Here is a 15,224-nt window from a genome sequence, read left to right on the forward strand (position 1 = left end):
AACAAAATTTATTAGAATACATAAATAAAAAATATAAGAATATTGACCCCATACTAAAGTGGAGTATTATTTAGAAACAAAACTTTATTTAATCTCTTCAATTAAATAACAAACCTATACATAAAAAGCAAATAAAACAATAACCTAAATTTACAATATAGAAATTGGGTGTCAAACAAAATTTATTAGAATACATAAATAAAAAATATAAGAATATCGGCCCCATACCAAGAATGGGGTCATTCTCTATGTATAATTATCGAATTGTGCACCTTAGTGGGAATCTATTTAAATTCATTTAAAAATTATAAACTAATAGAAATCTATTAGTTAAAACAATTAAATATATTAGTTTTTTAATAATTATAATAATTTAGATTCTGATTAAAATATTTACAAATAATAAAAATAATAAAATTAACGTTTGGGTTCAGACTATGATGCATGAAAGAAATGATACAGGGAAGACCTATTACCAATTAATCAACTAACATCATAAAAAGTGGTAATCAATCAGGTGGGTTTTCATCCAAATCCACAGTGTTTGTGATTGGTTAAAGCCTTTCCAATATCGTGTATTTCTTAATGTTTATTATAAACAATAAACTTTTATTAATTTTAAAATTAACTTACAATAATTTAAATTCCATTTAGACTAATTATGTTGGATAATGCTTCGATAATGATAATGATTTAAAATAATTACATTTGTAAATTTTAGAACCGATTTAATTTTTTATTAGTAAAAATCAATAAAATTATTAATTTAATAAATATTTTTATTAATCTAATAACTATTTAAAATTAATAAATTTTGGCCAATCTCACTATGAGCCCAACTAGTGTTGTCAATGGACTCTTGAAGTTTGATGCCTTATTTGAACTTGCATACAATTAATAATTGGATCAGATGTGGATTTAACCCCATCCGATCCAATTAAAACTTGGATGTGGATAATTAAATCCAAATTTGATCTATGTTCAACATATTGGATTTTGAATTGAATTTGAGTCTAAAGGTTTAATAATTAAATTGGACGCAGGTGTAGCTGGGTTGGATCCTGCATCCAAAAATAGAGAACGTGCATTTGCATGCGTCCTGACTAGTGATATGTAATTCAATTCGGCCACTTCATCTGTTATATATATTTATATATGAAACCCCTTGGCAGCACTCTTTAGTTTATATGTTTATTTGTTGATATGTCTTTCCTACAGGTGTTCACCAGAAACCAAGAAAACAAAAGATATAATTAATTGAATCGATCAATTTGGTATTTTCTTAAAAAAAATAGAGAATCAATTTGTTTTGAGCCTTACCCCCAAAATTTGAACCCTAGTCACATATAGGTCAGAATGGAGCAACCCAACCGTTATGCTATAAACCAAACCATTAATTTGGTTTGGTTTCGGTTCAATGTATTTCAATAACATAACCAAATGACTGCTTCAATTTGAAAACCTCTAGTCTCCCCATAGAGAAACATTGGTGGTGTAGTGGTGTCTGGGATCAATGCTGATTTCTCAGAAAATGGTGCCAATCAGAATGACATCAATGACCCCAAAAACGTAATTATCTTGTTGTTTGGTTATTTGATGCAAATAGGCTATATATCATTATTTACAAAAAAGTAAAATGATGCTTTCTCTATTCAAGTTGATTCCAATCATTCTTCGCTGGCGTGCCATGGCATAGTTATGGATAGGGGAGGTAATTTCTATAAATACAAAAAACACTACTTATAATCAATACTAAACAAAATCATAACTCATGTCTCATTTGAAATCAGATGTCATATCAACAATGACACCAAAACACACATGAGTTCAAATGTTTATTGGTGTGTAGTGGGAATCAGATATCTGCATTGGGTATGTCAGTACTTCTCTATTTCTAGTATTATCATCGGAAATGTTTCCAATACACAACGGGGATATGTTGTGGGAAGTTGAAGGGAAGGGGGGGAATCTTGTGGGAGCTGATTTGATGTCAAAACACATTGATGCAGCACAATCTGGGCACTCCTAGCTGGCTGAGACTTGGCTCTTAGCTGAGACGGACGACACTTGAGAGGAAGAGGAAGGTGAAGGGTTCCTGAGGAGCTCTCCCGGCGGGAACACTCCGATAACTAAGTTAGAACTCTTGAGGAAACTCAAAGAAGACACAGAGAGTTAAGAGTGAGTGCTATCTTCAATACCTTTGCTTTGTGAGGGTTGAGATCCTTTTATACCGGAGCTCGGTCACATCAGGCGTAACCGCCACTACCCTAGCCATTACTGCTAGGGCAGGGGTGGCAGGTGTAGGCTGCTGCTACAGGCTGCTACTGCAAGGTACGGACTCGACAGGCGTGCCATGCTTTTCAGAGACGGCAAGCAGAACACCGCCTGGCAAGGGATCCGAGCACTGCCACCGAATCCGATAGGTACGGATGTCAGGCAGATCTCCCTACAGTCTGCCGAGCTATTGTACACTGAACCATCTAGGGCAGATTTGCCTTGCACTGAGGTGTCGAGGTACACCGACGTGCCCGTACTAGAGGTGAGCCTTAAACAAGTTCGAACAGGAGTCTCGACGGTGCTGTCCCGAGGTGTTTCTCCCTCGGGACACTTAGCCAAAAGCCGGGGTGCTCCCTTCCTAGGAAGGGAGAGCTCGGGTCTCAAGGGGAGCTTGGGTCCCCTCGCACGAGGGAGCTCGGGGAGCTCTGCCTTCAGGCTTGAGGTGAACTGAGCCTTGCTTCTCGGTGGGTTGTCACACCCGCCGAGTCGTTTGGTCAGGCTTCGGCGAGCTTGTTACGTTGGGTTGTGGCCAGGCTGTCACGCTGAGTTGTCGCTTATGCCAGGTCATGTCCACGTGTCCCCGTGCTACGAGGTCGGGCCAAATCTCCCTACATCAATTGCCCCCCACTCCCCGTGCTAAGGGTCCTTATCCAGCGCGGGGAGTCTGCGGTCTGCCGGGTGGATTTAGCTCGGGGTCTAAGCCTTCTTGTCCGCCAACTCATAGGTTGGATCGATCCTCGGCTCGGTTTTTCCAGGCGCAGCTCGGGTTGTGTATGGTCTACGCGCGGACATCACGCGACTTATAGACTCCACGGACGTCAAAAAATGCGCTAAGCTGATTTCGCCTCGAAGGTCGCGCAGCCAGTTTTCATGAGGGCCGTCAGATTGCTTCAATCTCAACCGTCGATGTTCGCGTATAGTGGCTATAAATAGTGGGGGTCCTGGCCATTTTCCTTCGCCACAAACCTCCAGCTGTAGTTTTGAGCTCGCGTCCAAAGCCTCCAGCTCGGGTCAGTTCTTCTCAGTCCGGTCCATCTCTTTTCGGTGAGTCACCCTAGCTCTTCTTCGGTTTCATTATGTCCTCCTTTGATAGCCAGTTAGATGAGCCCGAGGTGCCCGTGGTGGGTACCTCGGCTTAGGGTAACCCTACCGGAGTCTAGTCCCCCGAGGCGCGGGTGGCCTCGGGTAACTTGGCGTCCACCTCTCACCGAGGTCGGGAGTCGGACAGGTTCGGGCCTTCTACTATGACCCTGGAGAGGCTCTGTCAACTCATTCGGCAGTATAACTTGCCTAGGGAGTACACCTACAGTTTACCTGCGGGGAACTTCCCATGGGAGCACGGCCCTGATGAGGTCGTGATCTTCCGAGAGCAGCTCATAGCCGGGCTGCGCCTTCCCTTCCATCCACTCATAGTGGAGGTCCTGAAACACTTCAATGTTACAATAGACCAGCTTCACCCGAACTCAATCCGTAACGTGGTCGGGACCATCTCTCTCTGTTACGAGTATGTTCTCCCCGAGCACCGGAGGGCTTACTACTTGTCCCCTCGCCTGGGCTTTAAGTTAATGCACAAGCTTCCTAGCAAGATCCCGGCCTGGAAGCAGGACTACTTCGTAGTCTGGAACCCTGCGGGGTGGCCCTTCCCTACTCACTGGAGGGCGGTTATCCAAGACCTTGGTGCCATACACGACAAGAAGACCAGGGAGGCATTTCAGTCATGGGCTGAGGTCGGTTGTGATTTCAGAGATTATATCACTAAGGGTATGCTCTTCCAGGCCGGCTTGAGCCCGGGTAGGTAGCTAGTACCTTAGTTGTTTGGCCCGCTCCTTTCTTCTACTCGAGTACTAATGCCGAGCTTTGTTGCAGGTCCCATGGAGGCAGACAAGCTCAAGGGAGATCGGCTCTTCAAGCATATGAAGGGGAGGAAGAAGCGGGCTGCTAAGAGAGCTTGTATCGAGTCACCGCCAGCTCCCACTCCCGAGCCCAAACTTCCACCAACTCCAACTTCCGAGCCCGAGCTCCTTGGGGCTCCTCCGATCATTGACTTGGAGGAGTCCATACCACCAAGGGAGCTCGAGACCTCGGCTGAGCCCGCTACGAGGGCAGCAGCTGAGGCTGAGGCTGCCACCGGGGCAACTGACGTGGCGGCTGAGGTCTCTGCATAGCCCATCCGTACAACCGAGACGGCGATCTCTAGCTCGGGGAGTCCAGATGAGGGTCGAAGTATCTTGGTACCCCAGTGTGGTCTTCGGAAGAGTAAGGGGGCCATTTACTCTGAGGAAATTTCAGTCTGGGCCAAAAAGCTCAACCCTGCTCAGCTCGAAGCCCGGGCTGCCACCCACACTATGGTGGTAAGTTCTCTTCTCTTCCCTTTTCTTTCATATACACGTTTCTTCGGTACTAACTAACTTCCTTTGTCAGGCGAACTTCGTCATGCACGCCCTCGCTCTTCAGTCCGAGATGAACCTGAAACGAGCTATGACCGCTGAGGAGTCTTCCCGCGCCGCTCACACCGATCTGAGAGTAGCTCGCAAGCAGATCCACCGGTTGGAGAGCGGCGCCATGGCCCAGAGGGGCATCATTACGGCGCAGACGGCGGAGAAGAACGAGCTAGCGGCGGAGAAGGATGAGCTAGCGCGTGAGAATAATGTGTTGAGGGGTGAGATGGAGGCCCTCAAAGCGGAGCGGACGCACGAGAAAGGTGCGCTGAGGGGTGAGCTAGACGCCGTCAAGGCAGAGGCGAAAGGCCTTAAGGAGAATAAGAAGGCCCTCCTGCACGAGGTGGAGTTCCTCAAGGCGGACATTGAAGAGAAGACCGAGATCTTCACTTAGGCGATAGAGGAGACGAAGGTCAAGGCAGTCGCGAAGTACATCTAATCCGATAAATTCAATGCCGTTCTGGGGGAGGCCTACCGCAAGGGGTTCAAGCTCAGCAGGTGGCTAATAAGGCACATGTACCCCGAGCTTGAAACAAGCGCCATCACCACCTCGCAAATCACGGATGAGATAGCTCGGCAAGCCACAGAGGATCCAGATTCATAGGAGGAGTACGGTGACGAGGAAGCAGACGCCCCCGACTAGCCTGAAGCTCCTGAAGAGGTCTCGTGCGGAGATGATCCCCCGAAGTGATTGTCTTTATATTCCGAGCCTGCGAACTCAGTCTTTGTAGTAGTTTTTTTTTTGTGAAGCTCGTTGTACAAAACTTACTTGTTGATGAAATTTATTTTTTTCAAGTGTTGTCTTATCCGAGCTATCATGGTTGAATGTGCGAAGTGATTGACATAGTAGGGCATAGTAAGGCATAGGCCCGAACTGTTTTGTGGCGTACTCCGAAGTGATTGACAGTAAGGCGTAGTAAGGCATGTGCCTAAATTGTCTTCTGGCGTACATCGAGGTGACTGACAGTAAGGCATGTGCCCGAACTGTCTTTTGGCGTACACCGAGGTGACTGACAGTAAGGCATAGTAAGGCATGTGTCCGAACTGTCTTCTGGCGTGCACTGAGGCGGGTTAAGCATCGCGGAATCTGTTGGTCTGCTTGTACCGTCGACACATTGTGTACTGTGGTGCCGAGCTCTTTGGTCAGCTCGGTGTTTTAACCCCTTAGAATTCATCAGTGCCATAGAGGTGGCTAGGTTACTATGCCGAAGTCTGTTAGCCCGGCATTTTGGCCCTTGAGCCCTAAGAGACTCGTGGTCCACTTTTGGGGTTCGCCCATGGCATAGAAGTGACTGGGTTTTATTACGCCGAGGTCTTTGTTAGCTCGGCATTTTGGCCCTTGAGCCCTAAGAGTGACTTGTAGTCTACTCAATTATTTATAGGTAATACTGCCTTAGGTTGACAATATTCCACGCCTGAGGTACTTGTCTCCCTTTCAGGGTTTCGAGTTCGTACGTTCCTTCTCGAGCACTCGCTTTACTCGGTAGGGTCCTTCCTAGTTCGGACCGAGCTTGCCAACACCGGGATCAGACACCATAACCTTACGGAGAACTAGGTCGCCAACGCGGAGAGTCCGCTTTTTTACTCTGGCGTTATAGTACCGAGCTACCCTTTGCTGGTAGGCCGCGGTCCCGATGTATGCGAGGTCCCGCACTTCGTCAAGCAAGTCGAGGTTGGTACATAGCTCGTCTTTGTTTTCCATGTCATCATGCGCTTCTAATCTCAGCGAGGGGACTTCGATCTCGGCTGGAATGACTGCTTCGGTGCCGTAGGTGAGGTTAAAGGGGGTTTCTCTTGTGGCGGTCTTTTCTGTGGTGTGATAGGCCCATAATACGCTGGGCAGTTCGTCTACCCATAGTCCCTTATCTCGGTCAAATTGTGCCTTTAGTCCGTGGAGAATAGCTCTGTTTGTGACTTCCGTCTGACCGTTTGCCTGAGGGTGCGCCACTGAGGTGAAGTTCTGCTGAATTCCCATGTTTTGGCACCGATTTTGGAATTTGATGTCTTCGAACTGCTTATCATTGTCGGAGATCAGTACTCGAGGTAATCCGAAATGACACACTAAGTTCTTCCAAAAGAAGTTCTGCACGTTCCGGGTCGTGATTGTTGCGAGAGGTTCAGCTTCAACCCACTTTGTGAAATAGTCAACTGCCACCACTAGGAACCTCCTTTGTCCTGTTGCTGGTGGGAATGGCCCGAGTAGGTCATTCCCCCATTTTGCGAATGGCCACGGGCTAGTGAGGTATTTTAGGTCGACAGCAGGCCGGTGATAGATGTTGGCGTGCTTCTGACACTTGTCGCATTTTTTGACAAGCTCGGTCGCATCTGCCTTCATCATCGGCCAGTAATACCCTTGTCGTAGTGCTTTTTGAGCGAGGGCTCTACCCCCCAGGTGTCCACCGCATAGGCCCTTATGAGTATCGCAGAGGACGAGCTCGGCTTCAAAGGGTCGCAGGCAGCGCAGGTAGGGGAGCATGTAGGATCTTCGGTACAGCCGTCCATCTATAATGACGTATTTGGCTGCCTAACACTCTACCCTCCTGGTGGCGTTACGATCTGCTGGGAGGGTCCCATGTACCAGGAAGTTCGTGAGCGGATCAATCCAGCTCGGCTCTGCTTGAACGACGGGAGCGACCTCCTCTGCCCCCCTGAGAATGCTAGGCCGAGGCAAGTTCTCTATATACACAGTCCTCATGGTGTTATCTCCCGTGCTGGCTAACCGTGATAGGGCATCGGCCTCAGCGTTCTCTAATCTCGGGATTTGCTGGATGAAGTGTGACCGGAAGTTGAGCAGAGCCCCTCTTACTTTGGCTAAGTATGCTACCATAGTTGGCTCACGAGCTTCGTATTCACCCAGAACCTGATTAACCATGGGCTAGGAGTCACTGCAGACGACGATGTGCTTGGCTTTCACTTCCTTTGCCAGATCCAGCCCGGCTAGCAGCACCTTGTACTCTGCGACGTATTTGGCTGCCTAACACTCTACCCTCCTGGTGGCGTTACGATCTGCTGGGAGGGTCCCATGTACCAGGAAGTTCGTGAGCGGATCAATCCAGCTCGGCTCTGCTTGAACGACGGGAGCGACCTCCTCTGCCCCCCTGAGAATGCTAGGCCGAGGCAAGTTCTCTATATACACAGTCCTCATGGTGTTATCTCCCGTGCTGGCTAACCGTGATAGGGCATCGGCCTCAGCGTTCTCTAATCTCGGGATTTGCTGGATGAAGTGTGACCGGAAGTTGAGCAGAGCCCCTCTTACTTTGGCTAAGTATGCTACCATAGTTGGCTCACGAGCTTCGTATTCACCCAGAACCTGATTAACCATGGGCTAGGAGTCACTGCAGACGACGATGTGCTTGGCTTTCACTTCCTTTGCCAGATCCAGCCCGGCTAGCAGCACCTTGTACTCTGCTTCGTTGTTGGATGTCGCGAACTCAAAGCGTAGTGCGTACTCCAGTTTCACACCGCTTGGCCCGTACAAAACGATCCCAACTCCGCTACCTTGCTGATTTGACGAGCCATCTACATGAAGGATCCAGGGTTCTTCATCCCAGTTCGGGCTTGGCCTAACTAGGAGAGATGTCGCGCTGGTTGTTACTTCATGGCGCTCGAGTTCAACCAGCCTGGGAACCCCGAGCTCTCCCGTACTGGGGTCCCCGTGTTCCACCGGCCTGGGAACTTCGGAGCTAAAGGTGCATTCTGCGACGAAATCAGCCAAGGCTTGGGCCTTGATAGTAGTTCGGGGTTTATATTGGAGTTCGTACTCGCTAAGCTCGATGGCCCACTTTGTCAACCTTCCCGAGACCTCGGGTTTGAGCAAAACTTGCCTCAGAGGTTTGTTGGTTAGGACAACGATGGTGTGAGCTTGGAAGTATGGACGGAGCTTTCGGGCTGCTATAACCAGTGCATAAGCTAACTTTTCTATCTCTGGGTACCTTTGTCTTTGCTCCCTGCAACACTTTACTAACATAATAAACGGGTCGTTGGACCCGATCTACTTCTCTTATTAGTACCGAGCTGACCACCTCGTCACTTGCCGAGAGGTATAGCTCTAAAACATCACCCACTTTGGGTCGGGTTAAGACTGGGATGCTGGCGAGGTGCCTTTTGAGCTTGTCGAACGCGAGCTGGCACTCTTTGGTCCATTCAAAGCCTTTGCTTTTTATGGCCTTAAAGAAAGGCAGTCAGCGATCTGTTGACTTGGACAAAAAGCGACTCAAGGCGGCTAACCGACCGTTCAGCTTTTGAACCTCCTTTAATTTCCAGGGTGGTCTCATTTCTAGGATGGCCTTGATTTTGTCCGGGTTGGCCTCAATGCCTCGCCGGTTAACGATGTACCCTAGGAATTTACCTGAGGTGACACCAAAGACACACTTGTTGGGGTTTAGCTTCATACTAAATCTACGCAAAATTTCGAAAACTAAATGTAAATCCTATATTAATTTATGTGAAAATTGGGTTTTGACGACCATATCGTCTACATAACACTCTATTTTTTTGTCAATTAGTGGCTCAAACAGTTTATTTACAAGTCTTTGAAAAGTGGCCCCAGCGTTTTTCAACTCGAAGGGCATGACCTTGTAACAGTATAGGCCGAACTTGATTATGAAAGTAGTTTTCTCTTCATCAGATAGGTCCATCCTGATCTGGTTGTAGCCCGAATAGGCGTCCAGGAAGCTCAACAACTCGTGCCCCAAGGTCGCGTCCACTAGACGGTCGATCTTGGGAAGTGGGAAGCAGTCCTTTGGGCAAGCTCGGTTCAGGTCGGTGTAGTCGACGCACATGCGCCATTTACCGTTGGCCTTTTTCACCTGAACGGGGTTGGCCACCCAGCTTGGGTAATGAACCTCCCTAATAAAATCGGCTACAAGGAGCTTCCCGACCTCCTCGTTGACTGCCCTCCATCTCTCTGGGGCTAGGTTGCGTTTCTTCTGTCCAGCGAGCCTAACTACAGGATCATTGTTTAGCCTATGAGTTAAAATGTTGGGGTCTATGCCGGGCATTTCTGCCGCTGACCATGCAAAAACATCTAAATTTTTAAGTAGAAAACTCACCAGTTGAGATCGCAGGGGTTCCTCAATAGAAGAGTCGATCTAAAGTACCCGAGCTGGGTCCTCTGTCGAAGCCGGGATGGGGATGGTCTCTTTGGTAGGCGCAGCTCGCTCCGCGAACTGATTCGTGGGTCGCTCTAGCTCGAGGTCGTCTACTACCCTGGCCTTTCCTTTGAGGGGGTCTACGTAGCACTTGCGGGACTCGAGCTGATCGCCTCGCGTCACTCCGACTCCGAAGTCTGTAGGGAACTTCATCGCCATATGGTAGGTGGAGAGTACTACTCGTAGGGCGTGGGTAATGGGCCGACCTACTATTGCGTTGTACGGGGAGGAGATCGCGACCACTAGGAACTAGTGGTTGAGCCTTACCATGCTGGGCCAGGTGCCGACCTCTACTGGTACAGTGACTCTCCCCAAAGGCCTGACCTCCTCACCGTTGAATCCCACAAGTGGAGTGTTTGCGGGCTTCAGTTCGCTTTCCTGGAGCTGTAGCTAATCGAAGGCTGCCTTGAAGAGAATATCCGCCGAGCTGCCCGAATCGACTAGGACGCGCCTGACCTCGAAGTCGTTGATCTTAATCTTTATGACGAGCGCGTCGTCATGGGGGTAATGGACTCTTCGCGCATCGTCTTCGGTGAAGAAGATCGGTTCCTCCATCCTTGGCCGCTTTGGGGGGTTAAGCTCTTCCCTGGCGGCCTCGCAGGCTGATGACCGAGTTGCTGCCGAGGTGCAGCCTGTGACAATTAACCCTCCGACAATTACATGGATGGTCCCCCGGACTGGTCTCTCGTCGGGAGGCTGCCTCTGCGGTTGCTCCGCTTGTCTGCTAGACTCGGGAGCTTCCTTACCCTACTCCCTGTGCCGACCAGCTTTATTACTATTATTATGCTATACAAAATTTCTCAGATATCCACGACGGATAAGTTCTTCTATCTCATTGCGAAGATTCTTACAGTTTTCGGTACTATGACCATGATCTCTATGAAAACTACAATACAAGTTTTTGTTCCTAACATTAGGATTGGCCTTAAGCCGAGGTGGCCACTTCACATATGGGGTGTCCTTGATCGCCATGAGGATCTCGGCCCGCTTTGTGTTGAGGGGTGTATAATCCCTTTTGGCTGCCGGAGCTCGGAAAGGCTGAGTTGGCTTTGCCCCCCAAGCTTGGTCCTTCTTCTTCTTGCTGTCACTTGGAGTCGGGGGCCCCGGTTCCCTTTTTCTTTTTTCAAGGGCCTGCTCGCCCTTTTGGTTAATCTCCTCCTCTGTCTCTATGAACCGATCTACCAGTTCGAGGAACTTGGTCACAGTCTTGGGTTGGTTGACAACCACGTGCCATCTGAACTCCTTGTGGGTGATGCCCCGCTTGGCCGCAGTGAGCCGAACTGCAAGATCTAGGTTGGGTATCTGTAGGCAAGCGTCATTAAACCGCTTGACGTAGTTTCAGATGGACTCTCCTTCCCTCTGGACTATGCTAAGGAGGCTTTCTTGGGTCCTCGGACACCTTTTACTGGTGACGAAGTGGGAGGTCAAGACCTGCACGAACTACGCTCAACTCCTTATTGAACCTGGTGCGAGGTTTCGGTACCAAGTGCGGGCTACTCCTTTGAAAGTGGCTGAGAAGGCCATGCACATGCAAGACTCGCTCGCTCTGGCCAGATGCATCTGGGACTGAAAGGCGTCCACGTGGTCATTGGGATCAAAGGATCCATCATACTTGTCCAACGGGGGAAGCTTGAAGTCCCTTGGCATGGGGACAACAAGGAGCTCTGGTGACACTAGAGGGAACTAAAAGAAGCGGTGTAGCTTTTACCTCGCTCGAACTCACCTCTACCTTGCCTCTGAGCTCGGGTAGGTCGCGGGTGACAGCTCGGCGAGCTCGGCTACTTCTTCGCTGCTTCTTAGTCGGCTCGACTACGCCTTCGCTGCTTCTTAGTCGGCTCGGCGTTGGTGCTGCTGGCCTCGGTATTACTGAGATCAATGGGCCCAGGGAAATGCTCGGACGGTTGTCGGTAGTTGCGAACAGAGGGACCTTGTTCCAGATCGTCGGCCAGCACTTCGAACCGGTTTTCGGCCAGCGGAGGTCCGAATTGCGAGCGCTGAGGTGATACCGGCCTAACCGGCTGGGAGGCCCCCGACCTAATTGCAGGCCGCAAGGCGGGGGTAGGGGGTCTTTCCTTCCTTCCATGGGATGACACCGAGGTCTCTCCTCAGCGGGAAGGAAGTTCACTTCGGCGGTGAGGCTTGGTTGGCTGCGCAGCTGGATGTCGGGGAGGAAGTGAAGGAAATTGTTGCTGATACTGGTACTGGGACACTTGGTGCAGCACTTGCTGCTGGCGGAACTGAAGTTGCTGGAACTGTTGCACTTGGGCCTGCATGGCTCGCATGCACTGCATCAGGTCTTCGAGCTGACCTTGGCTGGCCACTGGAGGGAGGATGGTGGGTTCAGCGAAGGTTGTTCCAATGGCAGAGGGTAATGGAACGGTCACGGGTGCCACCGTCAGGGGCACATTCAGACTAGGTACCCCCTCCACGGAGAGGGGGACGATGAACTGCCCGATGCAGACGGTGGGTAGCTGGAGTTGTTCCTCTGGGGTGTTCCGGCGTCCGGAGTTGCTGGAGGAAGCCATGGTGATGATGAGTTCTTTGAGGGAAGTTTCACAGAAGTTAGAGGAAGGCCTTTTGAAGCATTCCCCACAGGCGACGCCAAATGATGCAGCACAATCTGGTCACTCCTAGCTGGCTGAGACTTGGCTCCTAGCTGAGACGGACGACACCTGAGAGGAAGAGGAAGGTGAAGGGTTCCCGGGGAGCTCTCCCGGCGGGAACACTCCAATGGCTAAGTTAGAACTCTTGAGGAAACTCAAAGAAGACACAGAGAGTTAAGAGTGCTATCTTCAATACCTTTGCTTTGTGAGGATTGGGATCCTTACTAGAGCTCAGTCACATCATTCGTAACCGCCACTGCCCTAGCCATTATTGCTAGGGCAGGGGTGGCAGGTACAGGCTGCTACTGCAAGGTATGGACTCGACAGGTGTGCCATGCTTTTCAGAGACGGCAAGCAGAACGCCGCCTGGTAAGGGATCCGAGCACTGCCACCGAATCCGGTAGGTACAGATGTCTGGTAGATCTCCCTACAGTCTGCCGAGCTACCGTATACTGAACCATTTGGGGCAGATTTGCCTTGCACCGAGGTGCCCGCACGAGCTTTAAGCAAGTTCGAACAAGAGTCTCGACGGTGCTGCCCCGAGGTGTTTCTCCCTCGGGACACTTAGCCAAAAGCCGGGGTGCTCCCTTCTTAGGAAGGGAGAGCTCGGGTCCCCTCGCACGAGGGAGCTCGGGGAGCTCCGCCTTCAGGCTTGAGGCGAACTGAGCCTTGCTTCTCGACGGGTTGTCACACCCGCCGAGTCGTTTGGTCGGGCTTCGACGAGCTTGTTACGCCAGATTGTGGCCAGACTGTCACGCTGAGTTGCCGCTTATGCCAGGTCATATCCACGTGTCCCCGTACTACGAGGTTGGGCCAAATCCCCCTACATCACACACGATTTCTCTAATTTTCGAGGAATCAATGATCTCAAAAATCAATGAATTTTAGAAAATCTCATAAGAAGAATAAACATTGATCCCAAACATCTATAATTTCACTTTCCTTGGATTTCACGTTCTTTCTTCCCCATGAGCTCTTGCAAGGCTGTGGGGAAAGCTATACCAGTCTGCATGCCAAACCTAATCACTCTTCAGGCTTTAGGTACGTAAATAATTTGTGTCGAGAAACAATCCAACTCAACTCATAATCTTTTCTGCAGCGAAGTGGGGACTACTGAAAACACGTTTGGCATGTTTGACTCGATTTCACATGCATTACACTAATTAGGGACAGAGGTTTTTTGCATGCAATCTGTGCAAACTTCAAAGGCAGCACATGCAACGTGAATAATTGTCCACGGTATTGACCCACCTTATGCAGCTTCTCTACGTGCTCTTCAGTATAGGTCAACAACCATGGTTAATAGGCCCATAATTATACAATATCTGCGTGCGCTAGCTCTCACCAAAATGAAATAATATTTGTTTTGAATGACCGGATCACTGGTTCAACAGTTCAACTTTGTGGATAAATGGGTCGTCATCCAAACCGGATCAGGCAAGGGCTCATTTGGAGTGTCTTTTTGCGTGGTTTTTCAGCTATTTATAAGCTGTGAAGATCGAAAATCGGTCTATTTCTGTTTGGCACACAGGAGATCTAGCCGCCAAAAGACGGGACAATGAAAAGATGCGAGAAGCCCATTTTGAGCTGATTTTGGGAAGCTCCAAATGAAGCTTCTTGCATCTTTTGCATTTTAATCTCGCATGGAAAGACCTAAAATGATGCACAGAAAGATGTACACCTACCAAACGGTCTTCGGGTTGCTCAGATCTTATATCAAAAGCTCAATACATTTTTTGACTATCAAAGCTACAAAAAGACTTTCCAAACGGGCCATCAGCATGGCAACATTGCCTATATTTTGTGCCTGCTTTCTAGGGTTGTAAGTTGGACCCAAACCTAGCGTGACAAATTAAGTTTGGATTGACATTTATGTTAGAATTATGGTTGAAAAGTACGGACTTTACTTATTGGATTAAGGTGGATGCCTTGGGCAACCACACCCAACCACCAAATCTGATTTTATTTGCATATATAAATACGTATTAATTATGGATATAATTAATTACTTATATTTACTATTCATGCATGTATGCATATGCAGCTATGTATTCATATACGTATATATGTGTGTTTATTTATTTATTTTTTCATTCCAAGTATTTATATATATACTTATTTATCTATATATACATGAACACATGTATATTAATTGTATGTCAAACATTTTCAGTTTAAATGCATTTTTTAAGAACATAATTGTATGTTCATTTGCACATAATGATACTGATATTTAGTTAACATAAACCTTTATAATCTAGAAAATAATGGTCTATTTGGTTTCCAGTCGGAATTGGAATCGAAATGGTTTATTCCTATAATCTATTTAGTTTAGACATGGGGTGTCAATTGGATTGGATTTAGTCTAATTCGATCTAGTCCAATGTGAGTCTATTACAAATGGATCAGGTCCAATCCAATCCAATGAATGTTTTGGACCATTTTGGACCGATCCAATTTAATGTCTAGATTGTCCAATCTGTTAAAATTCGTTTTAATTTAGATTGGTTTCAACCCTAATCCGGTCCATTGATACCTATATGCTTATCTTATATCAATGGATTAGATATCGGCTTAATCCAACCCAATCCAATATAAATTTGTTACCGATGGACCGGGTCCAATCCAATTTAATAAATATTTTGGACTGGATTGGTCCAATGCAATATGTCTTGTTAGTCCATCCAAATCCCCCAAATTGATTTTGGACTGGACGTTAGTCCAAAATTGGTCCATTGACACCCTTATTTAGACAA

The sequence above is a fragment of the Nelumbo nucifera genome, chromosome 4 (genome assembly GCF_055504915.1).
Source record: "Nelumbo nucifera cultivar China Antique chromosome 4, China Antique-T2T, whole genome shotgun sequence".
NCBI lineage: Eukaryota > Viridiplantae > Streptophyta > Magnoliopsida > Proteales > Nelumbonaceae > Nelumbo > Nelumbo nucifera.